We start from the raw sequence: 14,970 nt of genomic DNA on the forward strand, positions 1-14,970 counted from the left end.
CCTTTGTGGGTAAATCGTATTTTTCGTTTTTTATTTGACGTATTCGAAAATTGAAAAATAGCATCAATTTTTTTCAATTCGATTACTTCAGTGGTTATTGATATATTCCCGAGGGTATCAAGTGATAGATTGATCAATTGACACCGTATGTCCCTTTTTTACGTGTTTCATCCCAAAGTTATTTTCTATATGGTCACTAGGTATAATGCGTATATTGTATATACATATACCATACGCCAGGCAATCAGTAATACGTATAATAGGACATTCACTCGAGAAACTTTCTATGGCGATTCATTATTGATACGTACAAGATCATGAGGGATAAGCGTAACCGTACGATATTTGCTATTTATCTAATTTCTTTGATGGAGCCAATTTCAATCAGTGCGTCTTTCCCGAAGGACCTTGAAATATATGAATAATCGGCTTATGCTAACGATTTTAATAAAGGGGTGATAAAAAAGCTAATCCTTTCGAAAGAGGATGAGCTTGGAGAGCATAAGCCGGGTGTCCCAGACGACGCGTCTGCGAAAATGGTACCTAAAAAAGCTCTAGGGATAAAGAGTGAAAGTAGTTTGGAAAGCTGTGCCAAGAATTCATGGCGCGTTTCTTCTTGAAAGGGGGAAAGAAAAGACAAAAAAAAAACAAGAAAATGTAAATGTAAAACTTCCTACGTGGGCAAAGTCTCGGACTCGTGCCAATCATATGTAATGACGAAATGGAGGATCGGGATAAAATTACTCAGATGCTCGCATGGTCCTTATCATTTCTTAATCACTGGCAATATATTGATGGCTGTGTCCGTATATTTTCGCAACGAACTAAGTTTTCCTACAGACTGCATATACAGAATGTGTAGATTGATTTATTCTGCCCACCACGTACGTAGCAGGTTGTTTCAGAGTAAGTTGTTAATAATGAGAATTATACTTGTCAATATTGTATATGGTGATAATATCCATTTTTTTTTTGTTTACTTATCAATCTTCCGTGAAAAATATTTCTATACGAGACAATAGCATATTACTAGTACTTTATCTAATCTGTGATTATTTCTTATTGATATCCTAATAGATTTTTTATTTTGAGAATTACTTGATTTCCATACCAAGAATTAGTGTCGAATTAGGTCATTTTTGTTAATTTCAAGTAGATACAAATTAGCAATTGGATTTTATTGACTTATATGTACATATATATGCGTACATATATATATTAACTTGTCAAAGGGTAGTTATGAGGACGCATGCCACTCACAATGGCAAGCCCATGCGTTTTTTTAAAAAAAAAAACCTAAACCTTGAGACATGTATTAAAATTCTAACCTAACCTAACTTAACGAAATCATTTCTTAGCCCATCACAATTGCGAGCGTGTAGCATGAAAATTTTTTCGGAAAATTCGGTGTGAGTGCCACTTTATGGTCCTGACAGTATACCTTACGTATCTAAATGCTGTCAGGCCCGTCCTGACAAACACCAAGTGTTATGAAAACTGCCAATACTCAAGACAAAAGTCCTGAAAACTACCCTTGTTAATATTTATATGTATATACATGTGTGTCAATATGTTTTTGCGTGACTATTTGGTCGGTGGATAGAGGGTTGAGAGCTTTAAAATTGCCTGAGGGTATTTGGGAAAGCTACAAGGGGTAGAAAATAGACATTGGAATTATGGGGGTTGGTACCTGTCCCTGTAAAAGGGTTAATAAAACAGACGTTATTTCGCGGCCGCAGCGTGAAGTTTGCCCCTAATAATAAATTGTCAACAACTTTGTTTTATACTGCTGTTATATTTCTTTTTCTTCCGATGACGATAAGTCGACTACGAAAAATTTCCCTTAATTTGATCTCATTACTGTCGCCTTTGTTGAATAACGTCCAGGTGCTTTGGCACTAACCCCTTTTTTATCCTCTCATTCACTGTGTCAGCCCCCTCTGTCCTCCCCTCTGATTGCTTCACTTTATTCTTCCTTCATTTCGAAACTATTAAACCCCCTACGTCATCAATTTTTCTTTCCTCCCCTTGTGCACACAGGTGCGGTTCATTTCATTTTTGCTACATGGGATTACCCTCTATTTTAAAATACGTTTTTACGCCACCGAAGCCATTTTTGTGTATAAACCAAACACCCGGTATCCGATCAAGCTCGGCTTGCTTCGTGCAAACCCCGTAATATCAGATAGTAAAACAGTCGAAAACGCGATTGCAGCTGCGCTGGACCCGTAGATCATAATCGTCTGTGGTTAAAAAAAAAAGAAATCCGTCATCCCTATTCACTTCCACGTAAAAAAAAAAAGAGAAAAAAAAAAGGATAGTCCTTTCCAGATCCACAGCTAACAGGGAAAAAGTCACCGACCCAACTCGGTTAATCTACTTGAGAGTATCAAATTAGTTTTTGTCCGAATGCCTTTAATCTTTCAGCGATAGCTTTACGAGACTTTATGGGGTACGGCTTTACGCGTTTCCCGTTGTTTTCTGTTAGTTGCCGAGTCGGCACGTGATCCGATCTCGAATGGAGCTTTTTTGTTCGTTCCTATGGACCACAGCGAGCGTTAGAGTAAAGAACGAGGATGAAGAATAAAAAAATTGTTTTAAGTGAGAATTAAAGAAAAAGTGAACATTAAAATAAAATAATTACCCTATTTTTAGTTTCTTATAAAAAATAATTAGGTTCCCTCAACCATAATAGATATCTGATCCTCGCTAGATGTATTAAATCTTCCCACTTCTCTATGCCGATCACGTCAATACGAATTTTTATAGATTATAAGGAAGGCTTCAAAATTTTATAATGTCATTTCTCATCTCTGTGTCTTATATCGTTTCTGGATCTGTGTGTTGTCTAACCTTTGTCTTGGTTCACGCGCAGCTGCTATTGCTCTTACGACTGAAATGTCAGCATTTACCTGGAGCGGGAAGCAAGGGGAAAGGGATGGCGAAGGATAAAAGAAAAAGATGTAAAATAATAAAAATAAGAACAGGTGTTACTGTCTCTTCTGTACGTTACTCCGTGAACGTAGAGTGCACAAGCACCGAGAGCGGAAGATATGCCCGGGCAATATTTTACAGGACTTCGCCAGGAAATCCCATTCAAGATAGGTGCAATTTCATTCGCGCCACTCAGTCTCTACCTGTCAGTGTCTCTAGTGTTCCGGCCAGTCCGTTTCCATATTTCAGCAACATGCAGTTGCAGTTGCTTTTTTTTTGCAACCTATGGGATGTGGTACGATTTGCGAATTAATATATATGTATACATATAGGATTGATTTACCTGCCAATCGTTTACGTGTCTACCTGTCGATACCCAATCGGTATATACGGGGTGATTATTTAATCGCTATCTATATTCCATTAGTAAATGCATACACGTACTTCTACATGTACGCGATTAAATAGAAAATCTTGAAAATGACATCGAATTATGCAAATTGAAATCAGCGTCGTTAGATTTTACAAAGTCAATTTTGAATCTCATTTTCAGTTCGCATCTCGTGTTAGGCTGCATTTCAAGATATGCCAATGTGACTTAACGACTTAGGGATATATGCCGACTTGACAATGGTTCGTTCTCCTTCAACCCTTTTCAAGTTTTCGCATAAATGCTTGACTGTGTCAAAAAGTTTTGGCACGACAATGGAAGGAATACTTTCAGGTTTCCCGGCTGAGTAATTACGGTCTTTTATTAAATTGCATTGAACCCTTTCCCCTAACCCCATCTTTATCTTTCTTGCTTTATATCGCGTTACACTAACACTCGTCGACTGCTCGATCGCCCACGCCGGAACCCGCAGTCTTTAGTCTCGTGAATTTCAAACGGGCGTTACGGCACGTCAAATTAAGTCTCGCGATAACGAATTCACGAATTTACGAACTCGACGTTGCGGGGCTTCCAGGTATGCCAGGTATGTGGCTTTTACTAAAAATTCCAATATCTGGACGACCCAAATTGTTATCAAATCGCTGTAACAGCGTCTGATTAACGTTTTGTCGATTATTATCAGTCATAGTTATCTGACGTGTAATGTTGAGAAAAAAAAGTCGAATTGGGAACTTTGCATTTTCTCATAAAAAATTAAACAGTCTTATGCTTTTTGTAGGGGGGTGGCGGGCGGGGGGAGGGGGAGAGGAATAAATACCTTTTTCCATAGACGGGGTCACGTAATAATGATCAAAGCTACGTCACGATTCCCTTTTAACTTTATAATAAAGCCGTTACGCCGAAAGTACTTTGCTAAGTACTTGTACTGAATTCTGTAACGACAAAGCTTTAATTATTCGGATTTTTTAAATTCACAGTCTAGGCACGACAATCTTTGATATTGTTTAAGCAGCCAGTTTATTTAATGTTCTAATCAGAATGTATAAACTTGAGTACGGATACTTTGGGTACACGAAAAATTAAGGGGCGTTCACAATAGCAAGCTGATGCTTTTATTTTTAACTACTACCTTGGGACATCGCAGTATTGGACTTTCGTGCTGATTTAACCTAACCAAACATTTCTAAGCCCACCATAGATACTGGATGTCTAGGATTGACAAAATATTTAAAAAAATGTTGTGCGACAGTCCGCTTTATGATTCTCAAAACAGCCATTACGCTGGCAATCCTTTGGGGACTGTCCCCAAAACGACCACTTGTCCTGAAAATAGTCACTGGGCAAATGAAATCGCTCCCGAAGTATCCCTTAGTAAAAAATATATGTATACATATACAATATCAATGCGCAGCCAAATGTGCGCGCGCGTGTGCAAAATTAGGATGACGTAGCTCAACGGAGCGCAAGTGCAAAAAAGCCGAAACGAACGATTCGCACGAAGAAACACGTGAAAAGTCGAACAATCGTCTAAAGTGAGAGTTTCGATAACTCAGGGGGGCAATAGAGCCGGGAAAACCGAGAGTCGTCGTTAACGACGGTACCCAGTGAAATTTTTTAAAACTCCTTAATGTCGTCGTTCCACGGGAATGCGCCCTTGAGATTTCATGTCCTCGAATTTTACGCGATTTAACGATACGACCAAACGGGTGGGGTCGCCCGATGAGCTCGTATCACTTAAATATTATACAAGTACATAGGTACTTACGTATACAGACTTGTGTGTACTGTAGAGACTAACACGTGAGAATATATCCTGCATTTAATATACATCCGCGCAGGTACGGTATACTCGCGAAAAGATGCGACGCTGGCGCCATCTATACTTTTATCAAGAACTACGCGTCCCTATAAAGTCTCTAACGATAGGACCCATCATCGTATCTTCTGGTCCTGCGGTCTCCGGTGCTCAAGTTAATGCCACCGCGCAGCATCACGGCTCCTATCATATTCCTTTTTTTTTCCGTCCTTTTTTTCGCCTTCCCTTCACACCCTGCGTCAACACTAGTCTTCTCTCTCTAATATCGTCCCACTTCCTGGGACGCGACGTCACTGTCATTCATTCCGCCTGTCCTGAACTACATTGGCCGGGCCCGTGCTGTCGCGCCAGGGGATCGTAGGGTAGGTATCTTCCTAAGGGTAGCAAGGATAACGGTACCCAGGGACGCTCGCGTAATATTATTGAGAGGGTAGAAGGTCCTTCGTGTTCGTACACTGTATACGTATATACTGCTCTTATATAACATACACGAAATGTGCATAGACATATACGGTATATTTTTATAGAGGTTGTTGCCTGCCGCTATAGACAGCTGACTCCGTAGGACCTAAAAAGAGATCCATCTTGCATCTTGCAGAGTCAGATAGCCCCAGCATCTTTTTCTACTGGCGTCTGACGTCTTGGCGAGAGCCTGAACTTTTGAAAGGACTTTCAGGACGCTCGGGCCGTCCTGCTTGATTAATGGGGATTTACATTTGGAATGACGTCAATGGACCATCGACAGACGTTCCTATTGGCAACCTCGCGAAAATCGTGAAACGTCCTTCCGCCCATGGGAACGCTCGGTCCTCGTTACGTGTTTGTATTGAACAGCTGTTGGACCCCGAGTGGGATTCTACGTTGCTACGACCACGCGGCGGGGGTGGCCTTTCGTTTTTCTACCGGGGGCCAAACCCCATTAGGATTGGATTCGGCTGGATTGCCCAAAGAAAGCTAATTGAGGACCGGAGCTTCGGCACCGAGCAACCACTTAAGACGGGCTATCACGGTTCGTTTATGGGGACAAGGGACTTGCATTTAACTATAAAGTCAAAGACATGTATCCGATAGCGAACTTTCCACTAAGCCAGGAGTACACTCAATTTTACTTCGTTATCTCAACTTAACACGTAATTCCCTTCTACCTTTGCTACCGTACTACGCCTTCGCACATTATACCTAATTTATGTGGCTATATATCTTTAACCCTTCTTTTATACAGATCCTCTGAATTAATTATAATGGACGTTGCCTAATTCAAACATTTTCTACGCAATATCCGACTTACGGAACTATACTTGTTTTGCCTTTATTCGTTCTGTATGCATTTATGTGCACAAATTTGTATCTTACATTTTATGGTTCTCTTGTACAGTGTGTTTATACCTTCTGATTTTGTGTATGTATATATATATATATACCTTCTGTATATTGGCCGCTCACGTAGGTCCTTTCATAAGGGTTCGATATTCTCTATCCATCGAATTCCTATTTCCCGGCATTGTTCGTCTCCGGCCTTTCTCTCTCGTTTACTCAGTAACAACACTAAACTCCAATCCTTGAACCACCTTAGTGCGGTAACAGGAGGCCATCGTCGTGACGTTGCCCAGCCTGATATTTCTTATTACAAGTTTAATACGACATCGAGCCGTAACGATGGGTCGCGCAGGATCCAATTTCATTCGTCTCACCTTGACGAGATGATATATACTATATATATATATACACACACGGAAGTATCCTTTCGCCGTCATATTTGTCCAGTCCCTCCAGTATCCCCGTGCTTTATTTTTATTTTTATTTTTTTTCTCCCTAACGTCCATTTGTCTACATAATCATTTGCTGTGTTAAAAAAGTTTCCTTTTTTATCTTATCTCGTTTGGTCCAGTTATCTTGCTTGCTCGAGATGTCAATGTATCTCAGATACGCTCCTGGTGTTTCTTCTACTGTACTTATTTGTATTTATACTTCATCGACGGTTCTGCAGGGCCCCCTCCCCCCTCCCCCCACTTGCCTCTCAATTTTACGATATCCTCTGGTACCTGCATGACGTCAGCCTCCTATAAATCGTCCATTTCCGGTTCGTATTTTTGATCTGATCTCTTACATTTTCAATGCACCGAGTGCATCATGGATGCATCCCACTTGCATATACTCTATAGAAATATATATGCAAAATATGTACTTCTCGTTCTCGTCGATAATGCATCGGTATCTATAGAATAGAATGGAGATAGAAGAGCTTGTTGTTATCGGATATTATCATTGCTTATCGCTTACGCCATCTCTCATATTCGTCAACGATATCACGAGAAATCGAAATTCCCCGTAAATTCATTTTACAATGAAATTCATTAATTTCGCCATCCAATAGCATTACGCTTTTGTGACAGTCGATAACTATATACTGTATTCGAAATATCAATGTGATTTAGGGTATAGAATTAACGTTTATGACGCAAGTTCAATCCCTCCGTCATATAAATCATCCGATATATAATATATCATGTGCAACGAGTAACATATGTTTATATACGTGCACGTAGTCGCGTACGAGTTTTACTGAAAACCGCATGAGCGATTCTTCGCCAAAGGCGAATGCTCCGTTATTCTAATATTGCGAAACCGAAAAAAGAGCAGCGAATACATATATATATATATATATATATCCAACTCACATAAATATTCATGAGCTCGAAGACCAACGAAAATAATACATGTTCATTTTTCTCCAGGCTCACCAGCCCGTTACGCCCAACTCACATAAATATTCATGAGCTCCGCCAAAGGCGAATGCTCCGTTATTCTAATATTGCGAAACCGAAAAAAGAGCAGCGAATACATATATATATATATATATATATCCAACTCACATAAATATTCATGAGCTCGAAGACCAACGAAAATAATACATGTTCATTTTTCTCCAGGCTCACCAGCCCGTTACGCTATATACCATGACCGATCCCAATATTTAATATTTAGCGTAGCAGTTTCATGCACGATGTGGCGCGCATGAATAATAAAGTATTATTTATTGCCGTTAAGCGTTCAACTGTTATATTTGAATTTGCCGCGCTCTACTAAAACACGTAGTGTTATAATATATAACCGCCTACTCGACAGTGGTACCACTGACGTCATTCCTTTCAAACCCATAACCAAACCGGACGCTGAACCTTATTAAAATTATTTATCAACGGCTACATCAAGTAATGTAATACGTATGTCACATATGACGATAATATAATATATTTGTACAGTGCTTTTCAACCTGAGAGCAAACACGTCACACGTATGCTCGATGGAAAATTATGGACAGCAATATACCTATATATGGTTAAGCCAGAGATAGTCGTTAATCTATATACATACACAGGCATATCTCTATGACTGAGAGAGAAAAGGTGGAGAATCGTGAAATTGTGAAATTATTGTGAAATTGTGAAATTGAGACAAGAAACATTTCGCACGGGGCTTAAAGGCCCGAGGCAAAGTGCTCAATGGCGAGCAGAACTTGGCTGGACAAGTCCCATCTATATTTCCCAGTTTCTCCATTCTTGAAACAAATCGAATCTTTGTCTGCTAGCTACAGGTATACGTACCTACTGGCTATGTACGATAGACACTAGCTTTTAGGGTCTCGAGAGTACAGGGAATTTCATCCCCCAACCCAACCGCCCACCGTCTCATTCCCTACTACGGTACAGTGCGATAACTTGGAGCTGTTCGGTTATCGATTTGCAATTTTCAAGACGATTCTTACTGGCGTCCGAAGTAACCACGTAGGTCAAAAGTTTCCATTAATATTTACAGCCACTTTCTCAATGGTTTAATTTCGACCCTTCCTCCACGCGAGGGACTTGTAAGTGCATGGACGCTTATCTAATAATCACACGTCTTCTCGACTTTCCCTTACGATACGTTGTTACGAGTATATCATGGCAATTCGAATATCCGATTTAACGCCTGATTGAACGTGTATTAATTACCTAGAAAATTTGAGTATCCTGCTAGATATAATTATATATACCACGTGCAAAGTGCTTATACCGTGTATGTCCATAGCTTGTATTATCAATATAGTATCTTAAATCGATAGCGTTCAATTTGGTTATTGAACGATCTGTGTGATTAACGATGATTAATTATAACGAAAACTGGCATTATTTAGCTTTTATTAATTTCATGTATTTTACAGAATTCAATTAGACGAATATTACGTTTCATGGAAATACTGTCAATCTGTACTGTGATATTTTGCTATTTGAATTAACCAAGGATACGAATGTATACTCCATTCGTGCTAATTTCACTTTTTTCGTTCATCGAGTCTCACGTTGATAATTCATTGGGGCGTGTGCGTATATGTATAATTCACTGCAATTCGCAAGCTATTAGAGTCGCGGCGAGTTCATAATTAGCCTGAATGGGATTTTGGCAAAAGCCCCACTAATAACTTTCAACTCGTACCCGACGTACTCGAGTCGAAAATGGTTGACTTTGACATCCGAACTCGTTTGTTCGCACGTCACGGCAGCTCAAAGAGTATCTAGACTTTTCGTTACTGAAATATAATCTCAATTTAGCAAATTAACATCGATCCTTCCCACTGAAGTATAACTGAGCACCTCAAAGTTTCCTTGTGAAACTAACGAAAGTCCATATATAAGTGAAGGGTATTTTGCAGGGGTCATCTTTCTTATGTACTGCAATGCGAATGAGTCACCTCGAGGGACTGCGAATTATCCGTCAAACAGACGTTACGTACAGGGGACTCCTTTACCCTGGAACTCGTACGATGATGGCTCTTTTCCAGATGCGGCGTTTCTTTTGGACCAACCTGTATATCAATATAGAAACAAACTAATGGAGATTGTATCTACTCGTGTTTGAATTTCAGCTGAAAAGTTCCTAGTGCAAAGGAATATACATACGGATATATATATACACACACCTCATACTTTGGATACATGTAAAGAAACTGGGGCAGAAGAAATAAGATAGTTTAGATTAGAGTATATATGTGTGAGAAATAAGATATAAAAAAGAGAGACCTAAGAGATGGGTTGCACCGTCCTGAAGTTGTTTTAAATCCTGTCGAGATTCTAGGATAGGATGTTATACCTATGTATTGTGACGTGATTCACCCGAATCGCGCCACAAAAATTAATACACGTTTCTTTTTTTCACTCAACCTAGGTTCCGCGCGACAATCCACTAGTGAAATTCCGTATGCAACATTATTATTAAGTTTTCCGTTTGTGAACGTCCACTATCGTCCTTGATGTCAGTTCCGATTACGTCCTTTTACGACTAATTATTATTTTGGTTTTGTTACGATATACGCAATCTCTACTCTCGAGCCTCTCGACCACGACATAAGGGCGTGAGGACAGTACAGCCACATTGAAGAGGTTGGAGGATTTTATGGCGATTCCGTTTGGCTGTTGATGCTGTTGACCGTCTTTCCGCTGCAACGATAATGAAATACTCGTTATAATATTCTATATTTTTCTGACTGTGATATATTTCTCTGTGCCATCTCTTGTATGAATTTATTGTGCTACTTCTATTTATTCTGTTACTTTTCGTGTTCGCGATTTTCGAACTGGTGTCTGCGAACCCGCGTGTATTATCTTTTGTCGGGTTCCTTCGTAGTACAATTTCTTTTGCGTGACTCTTTCGTATTACTATTGTCGACCGCGGTTATAATTTCGCGTGTGCGAGAATTGGAACCGCGCAGCTCGTTCCGCTGCAGTTCCTTGCGTTCCGATTTTTGTCCGTATCGCTATTCGGTTATTTTGATTCAAAACGAATTTTTTAGTTTATTCCGAGTAATTCGATTCTTCCGACCATATTATTTTCCGTGGATATCGTAGTCTGGAGGTATCGAGCCCGCGTGCCCGTGTCTCACGCGTAGCGCCGTCGGTCGTGATTTTCCGAGAAGCAGACTGCGTCTATAGTCTCCTAAGTTATATTTTGTTTACGTTTGTCTTTCACGGTTTAAAATCCTTATGTCTTTTGCATTGTATAGCTTCCGTTTTTAGATACCGATCATTGTGAATTAACTTTAAGACTTTTGTAAAACTATGCTTGGCTTTCGCTCGCACCCTCCCTAATGCCTGAGTTAATGATTTGGTAATTGTGCTATTGCGTTTATTGACTATTTCGAATTTTCTTTTGCTTAATACAGCTCTGGTGCGTTAACTATTTAATTTGGATTACTTTCTGGTAGTTTTTCGTATCACTTTCCTATAAGCCCTTGGTTCGTTCCTTCCTTACCTCTGGAACGCCGCGACGCTTCCGCCGAGCTAGCCTCTGAAGCGGCGTACCGTGGGACGTATAGTGGTCTGCTTTAGTGCTATCTTTTGAGTTCCGGGTAACCTTTAGGTTTAGTTACGATTTTGTATTCTTTTTCTTGGCCGCGGTGCCCCTATCTGATTTTGCGTGGCCGTGGTGCCCTTAGATTTAGTTCGTCTGGTGGCATCTGTAGGTAGAGTTTGCCTGGTGGCAATCGGTTATCCCGGATCAATTATCTCTCGCGATCTTTACTGTTACAACAACGAGCCTGGAGCTCGTGGTGCTCCTTTGAGGGTACCTGGCGCCCAACCACCTTTCGCGTTTGCCGAGACCACTTGTGCTCCCGATTACCGTTGGTGTAGAGTTTCCTTTTGTTGATGACTGAGAATATGGTCGCAGTATATATTACGTACATCTACATAGGTACAGCCATTCGGATCTTGATGTCAGGAGTTTTCAGTCTAGACTTTTCCCCTACTTTCTCTCTCTCTCTCTCTCTCTCTCCCTCCCACACACACACACTCCCACTCTTATTTCCCTCTCTTTCTCTTCTGTCCGTTCGGCGGATTCTCTGATTGGCCAGATGCGCTAGAAGCATTGTACGATTGTGTGGCTCCTTGAATTCCCAGACGCAACTTCCTTAACCTAACCTAACCCAAGGGAAGATGCAACCAGGGCAAAGCTCGCGTTCGTGGCTCCTCCTGAAAGTTTAAGCACCCCTAAAACTTGAAGGAAAAAGAAATAAGGAAAGGGCGTCGTCTGGCGTCGCGACGATCTACCCTGTTACAGAATTCAAAACGATTCGTACCGCAGTACCTTTACGCGATTTTATGTACTGCAGTCTCCGAATCCACTTACGTACTGAATCCTTTATGCAATAAAATATTTGCACAAAGTTTAATAAGAGCCGAAAAAATGTGCATGTATAAAATTTCTTCTGTTATCGATCTTATCAAAGACTTGGTACGATAAACACATACTGTATATTCAAGGGTTGATCCGTATTATCTATCACTACCCCAATAAATAGTATTAGCTATAAATTAACCGAGAATAACGAAGCGTTTGTTTGGCCTCGAACGTTTCCTTCGCCATTCTTATATACGGTGGACGTTGGAATTTCTCTACGATAAAATTATACGAGAGAGAGAGAGAGAGAGAGAGAGATTTCAGGGTAGTTTCTATTAAAGGAACGTGCCACCCCATCACCGTCGTAACTCATTCCCTAGGCGATATCACTTGGCAGTAGGGAAAATCGGGGGCACGCCCCGGGTTGGGGGGGGGAGAGGTCATGCCCCCACTAGGAAATAAAATTGGACGTAATTTTTAAGTCCCCCGTTTAGCCGATACTCATGGCTGCGCCAAGGGTGAACGAGAAGAAAAGCCGAACGGGCTTGTAAGACGAAGAAAGAAAAAGAAAATGAAAGAAAAAAAAAGAAAATAGAAAAGGAAAGTAAACGGCCAGGTGAGGTCTTGCGAATCGGCGGCCTAATGTACCGTGAGTAACGTGTCTCCGATGGAACGTGCTGTCGTCGTTCCTGGAATATTTCCCACCCTTTATATTCCAAGTGGAACCGAGGTAGGGGACCGCTCGATTCTTCAAGGTACTTTAAAACGATAAGACCCGTAATGGTACCTGCCGCCCTTACACGTAATAACTCTTCGGCTCGACGAGGCGGTGCCGAATGAGGTTACCTAACCAATCTTTACACAATAGTCCCAGTGTCGCGTCAAAGCGAACAGATAAATTAAAAATAAATTAAACAAACAAATATAGGTCGTTTACATACACGTCCACGTGTGTGTCCTTGCTTTCTGATTATGCTGCGAGCATCCATGGCTTTAAGAATAGGGGAAACTCATGAATCTCTTGAAAAAATATCATCTTGGTGATCCGATAGAAAATTTTTGAAACATTTGGACCACCCTTTATACGATTATTATATCGTCTTTACGTGTCTATGTATGCCTTTACGTGGCTGATTCAAGGTGGGATTTAACCCACGGCTATGGGTTAAACGTACACGTTTGTAACGTTAATGTGAAAACTTGCTCGGTGCAATAATTCCGTATGGGGTTTGGTTTAATGCTACCGCACAGGTAGGTAGGATGCATAGACGTACTTGTACAGTTTGCACATTGCACGATTTACGAGGTTGCAGTTTACGGCCGGGCGAACCGTACAGAGATTGGGTATCGCGTTTTCCTATAACTTTCAACTAGTTAAGCCCTTCCAGCAGCCACCACTGTCTTCTTGTTATAATTAAACCTGCGAAGAGGATCCTTACGCCTGTCAAGTACCTATACTACGTTGCACCTAAGTGCAGACTAGACTGCATCACACCAGACACTCCTATGAAGTTCCGTCGACATATACGAGGGTGCGTGCACGTATTGTATAAATAATGTTGTAAAAAAAAGGCACTTAATAATAATAACAGTCTGGCTGAGTGCACAATTAAAGAAAAAATCACTGGGTATAAATTTAATGAGATTTTGATAAGGCCGCGACTCTACTGTATAGGCTAGTCACGTTCCTCACGTAGTCACGCACTATTGCCACGCGACGGGAAGTGCATCCATGTTACGGGGACGTCATCCTTCTTTCTTCATATAAACGTCCCATTGGACTTCTAATGGGACGAACGTAAAGGCTGCCGCGCATCGAAGGAGAAAAATTCGTCACATTTCTTCCTGCGCTTTGTCACCCTTTTCTTATTATTGTTAATATTATTATTATTTTCCTTTTATTTTTTTTTTCCTTCGATTTCTCTCGCGCCTCTCCAATCCTTCTACTCCCCCTTGGTATATGCAGCTGATCTACGTCACGTCAGGTGCAGCTGCAGCTCAAGTGGCATTTCCTATACGTATTTTTCAAGCACGGGATGTAAATGGCTGCTCGGCGCCATCTCTATCGGAGAATTGCATATTCTCACGGGGAGCGTAAATACTGCTAGACTTGAAGTTCGTACACTGGTGCATCGATGCGTTTTTACACTGCTTATAATGTGCAGTGTCCCCGTACTCAACTCTTGTCTTCCTTCGTTTCCTTCGTTTCCTTCGTTTCCTGTATTCTCCTTTCCGACTGCCGTTTCCTCCCACTTGCCTATTTCCGGCCACAGCAGGTCTTTGCGACTCCTACAAACACCCGTTCTGTCCGGATCATATGAGATGTTTTCCGTGTAATTCAATATAGGACTGTATGTATAGTATATCGTGCTATACGTAAAATGTACACTGCAAATCCAAGTGCGTCATTTCTCTATCCTTTCTGCGATAGTCACTTTTTATATACTTACAAGTGTGTTATTTTTACGTTGGAGCGTGTGGGGATAGGGAACAACATACTTGGATTTGCTGTGTATATACTGTCTATATCGTGTAGCCGTATTCCAAGTTAAATAAAAATCTTAATAGAAATTGGATTTATCTTACCTGGAATTTGCATAAGAAATGTCGCAGGAGTGTAAATCTATATAATTGCAAAGTAGCGAGAGAGAGAGAGAGAGAGAGAGAGAGAGAGAGA

At 40.7% G+C, this 14,970-nt stretch overlaps 1 protein-coding gene across 6 annotated transcripts in view; it reads left to right on the plus strand.

Annotated features, from left to right (window-relative positions):
* Positions 1-14,970, plus strand: part of LOC107272200 (leucine-rich repeat-containing protein 24) — a 170,918-nt gene that overhangs the window by 56,290 nt on the left and 99,658 nt on the right. The gene's annotated exons all lie outside the window — the stretch shown is intronic.

This window comes from Cephus cinctus, unplaced genomic scaffold (assembly GCF_000341935.2).
Source record: "Cephus cinctus unplaced genomic scaffold, Ccin1 Ccin1_scaffold1124, whole genome shotgun sequence".
Lineage (NCBI taxonomy): Eukaryota > Metazoa > Arthropoda > Insecta > Hymenoptera > Cephidae > Cephus > Cephus cinctus.